This window comes from Mytilus trossulus, chromosome 9 (assembly GCF_036588685.1).
Source record: "Mytilus trossulus isolate FHL-02 chromosome 9, PNRI_Mtr1.1.1.hap1, whole genome shotgun sequence".
Classification (NCBI taxonomy): Eukaryota; Metazoa; Mollusca; class Bivalvia; order Mytilida; family Mytilidae; genus Mytilus; species Mytilus trossulus.
This window is the reverse complement of record NC_086381.1, coordinates 62,308,732-62,322,983: the sequence shown is the minus strand read 5'-3', so window position 1 is coordinate 62,322,983 and position 14,252 is coordinate 62,308,732. Positions and strand designations below refer to the sequence as shown.

The following is a 14,252-nucleotide window of genomic DNA, read 5'->3' as shown; positions in this document are numbered from 1 at the left end:
AATGTTAAACAGCACTCACCCGAATTAACCATTCAGCTACCGAACAAGACGCAGAAAGGCTATAAAAAACCTGTGATTTATGAAGAAAGACAAATGTTTTCAAATAAAGGTGAAATAGGATCTATTTGTATAATTTATGAGTTTCCAGTTTCCTTCAACTACGAGTGTAAGCAATTATATCTTAAGCATGCTCATGACAGATTTTTAATTCGCGGCATGTTAACTTTTGGTTGTAGAAATATTTTACATAATATCCATAAACATTAAAAGGTACTGACAAAAACAGACATTTAAATATTAATGAATCATAAAGTAGATGTCAACGGAAAAAAAGACTTATTTTCTTCCTTTTTTTCCATTTTTGTCAAGACTGTAGTCCTGATCCCTGCAGCGGCCATGGGACATGCCGTAATAGTGCTTCAGGCTATACATGTACATGTAAAGTTGGATACAGTGGAACAAAGTGTGACAAAGGTAAATACAATCAAGAAAAGGAATGAAAGAAATACTTATATAAATAAGAAGATGTGATATGAGTGCATATGAAACAACTATTAGAAAGGGAATTAACCCTTTATGCCAACAATAAATTGGAACTTGTAACTTGTTAGCTTTAATTATGTTTTATGAACTGATTTCAACCGTTAATCATCAATTTCTTCTTCGCTGAGTCCTTAGAGAATTTTTCCCAACGCCGTTCTGTTTTAATAAAGGGTTGTGGAATCTTTAATTTTGAAAGGAAAGCAATTCCTTACTAACACCATATGGATACTAACCATGTATGGTAACTAACTCTATATTTAGGACACCATTTATCAAATATGCAGTCACCACGTGTAGTCCTGTAACCAATTAAATCTCTATAAATCTATAGGACATACGATAAAAATATGTGTATTTGTTGATAATACAATGAGAATGGTTTCTTTTATCCAATTTTCGAAATCTTTTAGTTCGAAAAACATTGTTTATAACTTATTTTATTTATAACATATGTGCACTGCCTTTATTTGAAGAATATAAAGGTATAATTCAATTTTTTTTCTGCTAGTTTGATTACGACCACTACGGTCATAAACGGAAGTGTATTGCTAAATTACCGTTATTATTTTAAACTGATCCTCATTTTTTTTAATGTATCATCAATATTTTTTGATAATTAAAAAATACATTTTGGATGTGACACGTCTTCTGTTTGGCTGACGTTGTTTAGTTTATTAGCTCAAAGACATATTTAGTCATGTGATCGTGACGTCATCAACGTTTTTGCATGGTTTACTCCGGTTTAAAATGTAATTTAGAATTAAGTTATTTGAAATAATTTAATATTGTATCTGTCTATTCCAAATAACATAAAAAGGTGGTACTTAAAAATAACCCTCTACGCAGTTATTCAGTGTGCACCACATTATTTTATGTTATTTCCTCATAGACAGAAAAAAAATATTACAGTCATTCCATTAATAAATATTTTGTCTCTTGAAACGAACATTGTTATTCCTATTTATATTGTATTCCTTTTTACTTTTCAGTCATAAATCGTAAGTATAAATACGGTATTGCATATATTTTCGTTTTCGTTTCAACTGAAACATTTCACATTTACAGAGAATCAGGTTTGTTCTTTGTAAATGTTGTTTTTTAACATATAACATATAGACTAAAATATATAATATACTAGTATACTGATATTTTGCCTTGAATTAGATAGATCCTATGCATGGTCGCAATTGTTATGGTTTAGATATATGGTACTTTGAGTTTGGTCTTGTTTTATCATTGTATTCATACTTATCCGGTCATTTGAGCTCTATCTAAAGAAGAAAAAAACACGTTTCAAATCTTCTATATTATTCAAATCTTTGAGGTCACCTAAATTTTACTGTGACATTTCACACTCTTTTCTGTATTGATTTCCAACTAATGATGACGTCCGTAAACTTTTTTTAGTGGTAACTTCAAGTTCAATACTTGGAATCCCTGGTTCAATAATGCCTTTGTTAAAATCAGCCACCTTCTGCCAACAAACTAATTCTTGATAATGATATCAAATTAGAGATACATATAACATTTGCAAACCCAGCTGACTGCATGAATAAAAAACCCAATGAAAAGTTAAAAGGATGTCGTTTGATGTAAAGATATCTTTTAACTGGCGCTTTATGTAACTGAAGGTCACAATGTGAAGTAGTTTAGGCTGTCTGTGGTGTCATTTACTTTAAATTTGAAACAGATGCAATAACAAAACATTGGATGTACATTGATAACTAATTGAAACCAAGCAGCCAATGCTATTTACTGTTCTCATTTGCATATCATACGATGTGTCACAGAGTATATGCGCGTTGAAGCAACGTAATACTGGGTTTAAATATACATCATAAACAAAAAGACAAAAGACAAAACTTTTTAAGATATATGCCTTTTCCCAAGATTTTTAATATTTTCAAATTGATGTCAGCAATGAAAATGCAAACATGCTACCTTTATTTGAAGTGATTCGAAGCATTTTTAATTAAAAGGAATTGCTTTATTGTTCTATGATATGACATACAAGGCAATGTTGATAAATGTACGAAACTGAAATGCAACATTACAATTTTCAGATTGTCTATCAAATTCGTGCAGTGGACACGGGTGGTGTCATAATAGAATAAACGGATATAGCTGCAGTTGTTATACTGGTTATGAAGGAACTCACTGCGAACGTGGTATGCAAATTATTGTTATCTTTGAAAACATAACGGATATATAAATGGTATTATTGAAAATGATAGTCTGTCCTTTTATCAAACGAAGAGAAAAGAGAAAGAACATGTATTTTCCTGGATGACAAAAGTCTCATATAACATTGTTCAAGTCATAAGAAACCTCAATCCTATCTTTTTCTTCGTAAATTTAAAAGAAAAACGTATATAATGATGATTTCCACAACAATATATAATAGACAAAAAGTTGTTTTTACCGTCAATTGTTTCCGTTGATTTTGAAATCTACTATTAACCTTTGATATTGTTTATTGTTTATTTTATGAATTCATCATTGTTCATTGGAAAATTTTTAAAAAAATTGTATTTTGAACATGTTTAATTCTTCTTCAGTAACTGATCGTAAGTATTATAAATGTTAGTAGCAGCTTTTTGGAACATCATGGTCTATTAATAGTCTTATTTTTTGGAACTTGTTTCACAAGTTTTTCTTCTATTTTTATTGAATTTGTTTTTAATCTTACTCTATTTTTCTTTCAAAGACATAATCATAAAAAATAAACGCCTTTTCAAAGAACTTTATTTGTATATAAACTCGACTGATTCACTCACAAACAAATAACAGTGCTAAAGACTTTTATGATATGTTTGTAAGTGACTTGGTTCATACACTTTCAAATGACGTTTAATCCTTTTAATTCTTTAAACTTTGTGATAATGATTTTTTTATCGCAAGGAAATCGTAAATATGTGTTATAAAATTGGTCTGGCGCATACATATATTTGTTTGTTAACGCAAAAATATGTAGTCAAAGACATTTGCTTTATGATAAAAAAGTAAACTAATAAAATATGTTTTATCATTCAACGGAATGCTTGGTGTTTATCAATAAATTTAACGCTGAAAACAAAGTGAAAATGAATAATTTCCACGTCAAACCGGATGTAGTTATTATTGTTACATTGGTTCGGAAAAAAAGTTCGGTCAACGTTTTCTATTAAAAAAACCGTCAAGGTCCACTACCGGAAGTCCTCTTGCCCAATCATATAATCGTATTTCCTAAAATACTAATCAAGTAAGAATTATTACCGAAGAGAGAAAAATAATACCAAAGTGATACTGAAACTCATGAGTCAATGAAAACTGAGATTACAATGGCAAAAAACGAAAAACGAGCAATGGACAAACAACAGCATTGAAAACTTAAAATAGTTGAGGGAGTTGGAACTTTTTTGAAATACGTTATTGATGTCCCAACACAAGATTTAGTGACGAAATGTTATGAAACATTTCAGTACCGACGCATTAACAACAAATTCAAAGAAGATGATACTATCAATGACTAGCTGTCAATTTACAGCGGTATTGCTCTCGTGCTTGAAAAATCAGATCGGAACTGTACTTAAATATTTTTGTTTGTAAATGTATTTTTCAAATCAGTGTTTTTTGTGCTATTTCCAGTATGATAGGTATATTAAGGGGGTAGACCTAGGTTTAAGGGAAATTCATCAGTACGTTTATTTCCGCATTTTCATAAATATGTCCTAAGCTTCTATGGTACATATATAATTTCCAATCTGTTTCAGGTAAAGACTTAAAATACATTGCCCAAACTAGACTTTTACAAACGCATAACTTAATTAATGAGTAATCTCCCTGGACCAAGTTCTACCCACTGAAGAACACTATTGTCACATTAAATGCTTCCAAATTATATATACTTATTCAATGTGTAATTAATTTATACTATCTTCGAGTATATTGTAATCACTAATCATATGACACAAAAAAAAGAAGAAAGGAGTATATTTGAACGTATTGATATATGAATAAGCACATACATCTGGTCAAACATTTGTCAAATGCATGATTATCATACTTGAGAAATTCGATGTGGTTTTGAAAATTAATTTAACATTTAACACGATACAAGTGATGATACATTAAGGAGATGTTGCATGATTGCAAGATACCAGAGGTTAAGTGACGATTATGTCAGCACTATAAGACACTGCAGGGCCTTCAACAGTTAATTTACCTAGAAATTTGAGAAAACTTTAACATGTTTAAAGGAAACTTCAAATGATAAAAGCAATATTCATCATAAAACAAGCCAATAAATTAAAAACAAATATAACAGTAGTAATCCATTCGTTTGATGTGTTTGAGCTTTTGATTTTGTCATTTAATGAGAAACTTACCGTTTTGAATTTACCTCAGAGCTCGGTATTTTTGTTATTTTGCTTATAACCATAAAAAAAAACATTGACTTACAGGCAGGTACAGAAAACATCGACGGAGTAAAGCATGTTAAGTAAAATCCAATTAATGTGTTACTTAACACATTGACTAAAATTAATTAGGCTCCTATAATTTTCATTAAATTTTGACAAAATATTTACTTTGACACTTTGTCAAAAACATAAAAATTAAAATAAAAAAAAACTTGAACCACTCACTTTATCGGAAAATTTAATTGGATACATTTTTACAAACACTAATTTTGATAATTGGGAAGCCCAATTTATCATTAACTATAGAATAAATAGAACGTATTTAAAACGTTCAGCTGATTTTTACTGAGATATCTCCCTGTAGTGTAATGTATAACTTCATCACTTCGAATGCACAAAATTATAAAAAGTTGTATTTTCATTCGTATGCGCGTACCTCTTATATTTGTGTAGATTGCTCACCAGACCCTTGTCACGGACATGGGAGTTGTTTTAACAGTATAACTGGTTACCTATGTAGTTGCCATGCTGGTTATACAGGAACGAGTTGCAATAATCGTAAGAAAAGTATTTTTCATGGATTTAGTTATAGTTAAATATATAGAAAAAGATAGAACAATATATAAAGTTTTGTTAAATGTGTCGTATAAAAAATAATTATCAAAATGTAAATTTCTATTGATCATACATCAAAATTCTTTTAATACATATTTTAACTACTGGTACCTTAAAAAATAATGCAATTACTATATGCATATAAAGTTTTAATATTTCTATCAGCATTGTCGCAATGGTATTTCGATCAATGACGACTCAAATGATCAAAGTTCATTTATCAAAAAAAAGATACACACATATTATTCTCTTTCAGGTGCACATCGTAAGTTCGATTAAGGAAGATTTCTAATATGGTAGTACGATAAGTAACGCATGATTTGATTATTAGATGTATAATTACATTTTTTAAGAGTCTTTATGGTATAAATACCGATATATACATCATAATTCAAACACATTTTTCCGAACAACTATTTTTTTGCTGAGAGTTGCCGTGAAGCGGTTTTTTTCGTGGTTGTAAAATTTCGCCATTTTCATTGAATAAAGTATACGACATTTTTTATTAGGAAATATTTTGGCGGATTTAAATTTTTAAAAGATACCTTTACATGTAGTCTTTTAAATTGGCGTATATTCTTTGGCCATGTTCTATCTGCGAAAATAATCGAAAATTTACTACCCGCGAAAAAAACCCGCTATACGGTATTTGTCTATGCCTTACTAACTGGAACAGGATAATACACTTTCAATACTGATTGAATATCAATAAAAGAAACATATATTTTAGATAACAATTTAATGCAATGAGGATTTTATTCTGTACAGCAGAAATCACAGCGAATAATGAAAGCGATGTATTTCAACCGCAGAGAAAAACAAAAAAACGGATTTGTCAATTTTTAATTCTATTGGTCCCTGCTTCTCTTTTGGGTTGGATACATTTATAATTTAAAGTCTTCATATCTGCAAAAGTTAAACTTGGCACTGAAAATAAGTTCTAACATTTTAACATTTTACATGACTTACCAGTTTATTTAACCTTCAGTCCTTCAATAAAATGTATAAAACTCCCAAACGCCAAAATTATAATTTTTAGTGCAATGTTCATTAAACTACGTACCTCACAATATTTATTTCAGATTGTTCACCTGATCCATGCAATGGTCATGGAACTTGTCACTATACACAGATAGGATTTACCTGTTCATGCAGTAAAGGATACACAGGTCAAACATGTGCTTCAGGTAAGCATACAAACAAACTAATAAACCTTCTTCGAAATAATTTTTTGTTTGTTTTGTTATTACATAACTTTGTATTATTTATATAGTGTTCGTTGTGTTGTAAATTACATATTTTATAACAAAAATCAACTGTATTTGGTATATAAAATACTTACAATGTAAACATGTTGTCTGACAGGGTTAATCTGACCTTGTCCTCATTTTCATGGTCAAATTATTTTCATGGTTATGCTTGTTTTTAAGATCTGGTATGTTTTTCAATAGTGATATTTAACATGAGCAATCATAATTATTTTGTTTGTACGATATGATTGCAGATTATATATCGTCGCTGGGCTTCTAAAATGTTGTACATTACAAATTGTTCAAGAAAAAAATATCTCACAAACGGTCTTTGAAAATTTTGGCAAAAAGCATGCTTCCAAAATGTGGTGAATGAACTTGAACATTTTTGTTAATAGCAGTGAAGTAAAAACGTTGACATTTCTGGATCATCCAACAACTTAAATTATTTTCACAGACATAAAGAAATGTACAATTATTTTTCCCAAAGCTATTCTACAACGATTTTCAAGTTTTCAGACAACATTTTGGAAGCAAACTTTACAAACAACTGACATTGGCAATTTTGTAATATGTCTTATTTCACACATTTTTATTGGTTCAACTGTATGCTATTTTGTAATACCAAAGATTTCCACCCGCCCAGACTATTGGTGTCAAAAAGTATTTTAAGCCAAAAAAAGTCATGTACAACATTTTAGAAGCCCAGCGACGACATGCTTTTGTCCATTGACCTGACTTGACCTTGACCATATTTCAATCGGCCATTGGTCATGTTACGTTTATGCTATGCATGTAGTACACTATTTATATTACGGAATATCAACAAACTTGTTATCAAAGGTACCAGGCTTGTAATTTAATACGCCAAAAAACGCGGGTTTCGTTTAAATAACATTTATCAGTGACACTTAGATCAAAACTAGTAATAACGCCAAACAAATAAAAAGTTGAAGAGCACTGATGACCCAAAAATCCAAAAACATTATGCCAAATACGGCTAAGGTAATCTATGCCTGGGATAAGATACATTAAATGTGATTACGATAATTTAAGTAGGCGATAATTTTATTTTATAATTTTACATCTTTTTTTTAGACTTCTCATATAAGTAATTCATTTTTCATTTCAGTTATTGATTGTAAGTATGGACATTATCTATGACAATAATACAATGCAGTATAATTCCTTATGAGACAACGAGTTGAAATATTATATTATGGTACAACAATTAACTCCAATTGTCCTTTTGTATGCCTGATGATATCAACTGTACATTCATAACTTGAAAAGTTTCTATCTCGATGTAGTTGCTATCTCAAATTTTTACATTGCATTATTTAAAAAGATCATTCTAATGCAATTAGTTTGTAACGATTATTTCCATTGGACGTTGATAAATATTTTGAGGGGTTAGATTCCACGTTCTACCAGTCCGTAACTAAGAAAGCCACCATTTTGAATTCTGGGATATGTAATTTCTCAAAAAATAAACAAGATATTCGCATTTTGAGCCTCAAAATCTTCTTTTAGTCTATATTGAAACCATTCTGAAGCGTACGAAAAGTAAAAATATGTTTAGTATTGATGTTTAACATCCAGAGTTAGCACATGACGTCACATTGTTTAGATGCTAAAGACAATGCAACAGTTTCGCGGACTTTTTCATTTATGCCATTTTTAAGCCAAAGTATTTATCAAATGACATTTATTTTCATATGTGGCATTAGAATGGAGATAACTGTATTGTATTTTAAGCTTGGCCTTCGTAAAACTTGATTTTACTGTCGCAAATATCCGTTTACCTATCTCCGCTCCGCGTCGCTAGGTAAACTCAATTTGCGACAGTAAAATCTACGTTTTACGAAGTCCAAGCTTAAAATACAATACAGTTATCTCCTAATTTACCTAGGCATCAAAGTAAAACAAATTGAGTACTATGATATATAAATTCACAAAGACCAAATGTAGACAGTAAACTAATCATTATAAAAACAGCTAGATAGAATAAAACATCTGTTTATTCCTATTGAATTTAGCGAAAAATACTATTTTAATGAATAAATTTGTTTTAGATTGTAGTTCTAATCCTTGTCACGGACATGGTGACTGTTATAATGGAGCAGGAGGACACCTTTGTCAGTGTCATTCAGGATATTCTGGAATTAATTGCCAAACAGGTATCACGAAATAATCAGTTATTTTTATAATTAAATTTTGCATTCGACAGTGGATTTTCAATTCAATAGGTAAACCATGAGCTGCCACTGGTAAGTTATTTATCGTTAGTATGCCGCCCATGACGTCGCTGATATGTACTTATGCAATGGCATGTATATCCCTAGTTTATAATAACACTTTTATATCACTAGCGAGTAGCAGGATAGGAAGATTTATCACAACAAATGTCAAAGAAAAAAGCAAACAATAGCTATAATTGTCTGATATCGTTTAAATCATGGAAATAACCATAGTGCATACAACTTGAAATATATTGTGAGGAGGGAAAAAAACATATAAGTCAAAATGAATATTTCACTGTATCTTGTCAAATCGTGGTATTTTTAAAAAAAATTGTTAGAATTTGATATGAGAATTAATAATGTCTTCATTGTTTATGAAAATATATGACTGTTTGATTTTTCCATAACAATGACTAAGGAATAGAAACAAAGAAATGAAGATGACATTTTATTTATCACAGCAAAGTGAAACACGATTCTTTTAACATGTTAAAGGGGGTGTTTAAATCCTCATAAACAATATGGTACTTTTTAATTTTTGAAAATACCCTTTCAGACATTTTGAACAAGCTCTGCCTGTTGACAAATTTTAATTATAATCTTTATTTTTATATTCTGGTTTTCTATTTAACAGCAGCAACAAAACAGCCTATCGTAGGATCAGGTCGTAAGTATGCGGAAAGTTATTCCTGGAATGATGAAGCGTTTTTTAACGATTGATAATTCCACATATTGACTAAATGATATGTTTCAATAACTTTAATCAACATGGTTAATCACATATATATAATTTCCCATCTATTCATTTGCAGGCAAAACCATTTTTTGAAAATACTCTGCATAGACAATACCATGAATGACAAGCCTACAGTTGGAAATAGCACTTTATTTCATACGAAGTTATAATCTGCAATACAATACTCCATGTTAATCACATTATAATATGTGAACTTTGTTCATATTATCAGCAGGTGTTGTCTTGTTTCTATAATAGAAGGATATACCGCTCTATGTATGCTATACTTATAGTTTGTTTATTTTAATACTTATAAGGTACATGTACAAATAAACGATTCGCTTATGCTAAAATCTGAAATATACTGGACAATATACGATAAAAATTTTTTGGTGTTACTTAAATAAAATTTAAGACTTGGTACTACAAATAGTCCCTCAAACACAAAAACGCACGTACACCGAGGCAAATATTGACTTAAAAGCTGTAAATCGTCCCAAAAATAGTTTTGTATACATTTTAGTTTTGAGAAGGGGCGTATCGAAAATATGTTAAGATATACTAATAGATGGTAAGTTGAAATATAACACATTGAATGGTAAACGACATAAAACTTAAATACGATTTTTTTTCTTTAAAATTTTTCACATATCTATAATTGTGTTTCCCCTAACAATACATACTATTTTTTTGTCGATTTGTTCTTATGCACTGCAATTCATGTATTTGTCTTAACTGTATATTGGTGTCTAAACTTGGAACGAAATGATTACAAAGTAGTGTTTGTAATTTCAGCAATTTTACCTTTTGGACCTCGAGCAACAACCAAAGGTAAAATATATCTTTTAATATTTATTAAATGTATTTTATACTGTATCCTTCATGGTTAAACTCTTAATGCTTAATTGGAGGCTTGTATGTTATATGAATTTCTAGCGATAACAAGGCTATGTTGTTTTAACAACATGAGAAATTGGAATGCAAAATTGTGAAAAGCGAGCATTGGCGTATACTGCTTATTAGGCAAAACACATGAGTAAACCGTAAATTAATCTATTTATTATTCGAATTGCATAATTTAAAGATATCCCACGAGTATGTTCACTTTTCAGTGTTCAATGACATTATTTTGTACTATTACGCGGTATAGTATCTCGTCGTTTCCAGGTGTTGCGTTTTCTCGCTGTGTTGAAGACCTACTGGTGGGACTCGACCGTTACGTTATCTGTTCTTCGATCGGGTTGTTGTCTCCTTGACATAATTTCCATTGCCATTTTCAATTACATAAACTTTTATTATTTTCTTTAAATCTCTCACCAGATCTCCATTTTAATTCTATATTTTTCGAATCTTCTCTGTTTCTTGTTAATTTTAAATCGCGTTATCTCGTAAATCATGTACATATATCCTCTATCATTAGTTTTTATGTCGTTTTTTATATTCATTTCAACCTATAAACTTTAGGACAGATAAACACCTTTTAATGTATTGATTGATTGATTAAATGATTCGTGTATAGCGGAACTTTGAGAACTAATGAACAATTTTGTGGCATGCAAACTCATAACTTGGCACAGATAAGTGCCCTGTGTTTGTTAAAACATAGATAAACTAAAACAGAACTGTAAAGTGTCAATTACTAATTGACCTGTACATTTACAAATTGATAAACATATGAAAACATTACTGAAAATTGTTAAGAATAAATACATATTTTAGATCATGTCTGTGATAAGATGGGACTTCTTATGGATCTAGCTTCAGGCAAAAGTGTAACCATGCAAAACGCTAAAACCTGTGGTGGTAAATCGTCTGACGCAGTAATCCTCAAACACTGCCATTCTCCAATATTTTCAAAATGGAAGAAAGGAATACAGGTTTTTATTTTTAACTCTTTTTTGTACACGTAGCTGGTCATTTCGTGATATAAAGTTAATAATAGTTTTGTAACTCTTTCCTTAGAAAATGTCACCGACCGAAAACATAAATGAAATCTTTTAAATAAAACACATTTTCGTTTTGTAATTTGTAACTGGAGGAACATTATGTTTTTGATTATAAGCATTTTTCTACATACTTAAACAACCAGCAAACATGTTATAAGTATTGTTGTCTTGATTTATCAATGCTACTTTATGAACTGACAACATCATTGCGATGTTACAAACAAATAAAACAGTTAATTGTAATAGTCTTTTCAAATAAAAAAAAGTATTGTAAAACTCTTTTAACATGTTGAATAGAAATATCAACACTTCCTTAAAATAATAAATAAAATTTTAAAATTTGGCCTTTAAACATGTTTGTGATTCTAGCGTCACTGATGAGTCTTTTGTAGACGAAACGCGCGTCTGGCGTATATATAAAATCTAAATCCTGGTATCTATGATGAGTTTAATTGTGAACATCAACGAGCGCAATGCAGTATTGCGAAACAAACAGAAACACATTCTCCATGTGTTGAAACTTAAAGGGGTTAAATGAATTTCTGTCTCTATGGAAATCTTTTGAGGAACAATTTATAGTGGAGAGGCAACTCTAATATCGTCTCGTATTTCAACTGAAAAAAGATCTTAATTTTTTTTTTTGAAAAGCTATAAATAACATCTAGATATCTACGTAAGGAAAACTAGGAATATGCTATCATCTTGATTTAAATTTGAAAAAAAGGTATAAAATATTGCTCCTCATTTTTATACCAACACTGCTAAGTTATAGACATGTCAAGAAGATTATCGAAATTGTTTCTCTCTTATGAATACTTGTTCACGCATTGTAAATGACTACATATTGTAGTTTTCACATTCTGTCAATGATCTTAAATGAGAATAAATATATGTTAAGTGAAATGAAAGTTTACACAACTTACATTATTTGCAACTATTTGCAATAGTTCCTCTGGTATCTTTCGTCCCACCTTTATTTATAACCTCAGTTATTCGTATTAATGTTTCAAGTGTTTATGACATACCCATCAGTTGAATTGTGGTCACAGCTATTAAAAAATTGAAAATGAGAATGGGAAATGTGTCAAAGAGACAACAACCTGACCATATAAAAAACAACAGCAGAAGGTCACAAACAGGTCTTCAATGTAGCGAGAAATTCCCGCACCCGGAGGCGTCCTTCAGCTGGCCCCATAACTAATATATACTAGTTCAGTGATAATGAACGCCATACTTATTTCCAAATTGTACACAAGATACTAAAATTTAAAAAAAATACAAGACTAACAAAGGCAAGAGGCTCCTGGCTTGGCACAGGCGCAAAAATGCGGCGGGTTTAAACATGTTTATGAGATCTCAACCCCCCCCTATACCTCTAGCAAATGTAGAAAAGTAAATGTATAACAATACGCACATTTAAAATTCAATTCAAGAGAAGTCCGAGTCTGATGTCAAAAGATGTAACCAAAGAACATAACAACAAAATGACAATAATACATAAATAACAACAGACTACTAGCAGTTAACTGACATGCTAGCTCCAGACTTCAGTTAAACTGATTGAAAGATTATGATTTCATCATATGAATATCAGGCACAATCCTTCCCGTTAGGGGTTTAGTATCATACCATCATAACATATATGAGAAGAACATAACCCGTGTCATGCCAACAACTGTTTTTTTGAATACATGTGTTTAGTTCCAATGCAAAGACCCTATAAGTGAATCAATATTAACGCCAAAATATGCAATCTTTAATGACCTGACAACAGTATTGTAACTATATCCCTTCTTGATAAGTCCATTTAAAGGTTTTTTTAGTTTCTTAGGTGAATACTGACATTGTTGTGCTTTATAAAGAATATTTCCATAAAACATATACATGTTCATAATGTTCGAAACGAAATATTTTAACCACCATTTCAAACTTAATGATTTTCTTTTAAATGTTATCGTTATATATGTACAATGTAATCTTTGATTTTTTTCAATTGATCAATTAAAATACCTTTAATAGTTTTTTCAAGTAATGATGACGTCGTAAGATATTGGTTTGTTGATATCATTATCAAATGCAAGCGATGTATACTTTGTATGATTTTTTAATATTTTTAATTGTTTTCATCTTAAATTTGTATTTCAACTAAAGGTGAACAGTCATTGCAGTCAATTGAAACATTATATACCTATAGCTAAATGGACAGGTCATGGATTCAGTGATACAATTGGTATTTTAGTATCCTGCCAAAATGGTGTAATTGAGGTACGTGTTTTTCTACCTACTACTTTAATATTTTTAACTTCATTTTACATATTCGAATATTGTAACAATTAAACTTTTTTTTATACAATTTCATTTATCATTCAAATATGATGAAAATGTTTGAATAAGGGGACGCAAATTGATTGCGGGTGAGACAGTACTACACTGGGAATGTTAAGAACATTTGTGTGTGTTTGCGCTTTTCCCTTTTGTCATGAATATTTTCAGTGTCAAATGTGTTTGATTTTTTCGTT

At 30.2% G+C, this 14,252-nt stretch overlaps 2 long non-coding RNA genes across 2 annotated transcripts in view; both read left to right on the top strand.

Moving 5' to 3' along the window:
• LOC134684103 (uncharacterized) overlaps positions 1–13,998 on the top strand; it is a 49,428-nt gene extending 35,430 nt beyond the window's left edge. The window contains exons 2-4 of the long non-coding RNA XR_010101172.1: positions 10,583–10,618; positions 11,507–11,664; positions 13,885–13,998. This is a non-coding gene — a long non-coding RNA (uncharacterized LOC134684103). The remainder of the gene's footprint in view (positions 1–10,582; positions 10,619–11,506; positions 11,665–13,884) is intronic.
• Positions 7,936–9,718, top strand: LOC134684101 (uncharacterized). Its single transcript, XR_010101170.1, has 3 exons — positions 7,936–7,949; positions 8,884–8,988; positions 9,686–9,718. It is a non-coding gene; the product is annotated as an uncharacterized LOC134684101 (long non-coding RNA).
• Positions 13,999–14,252: the final 254 nt, after the last annotated feature.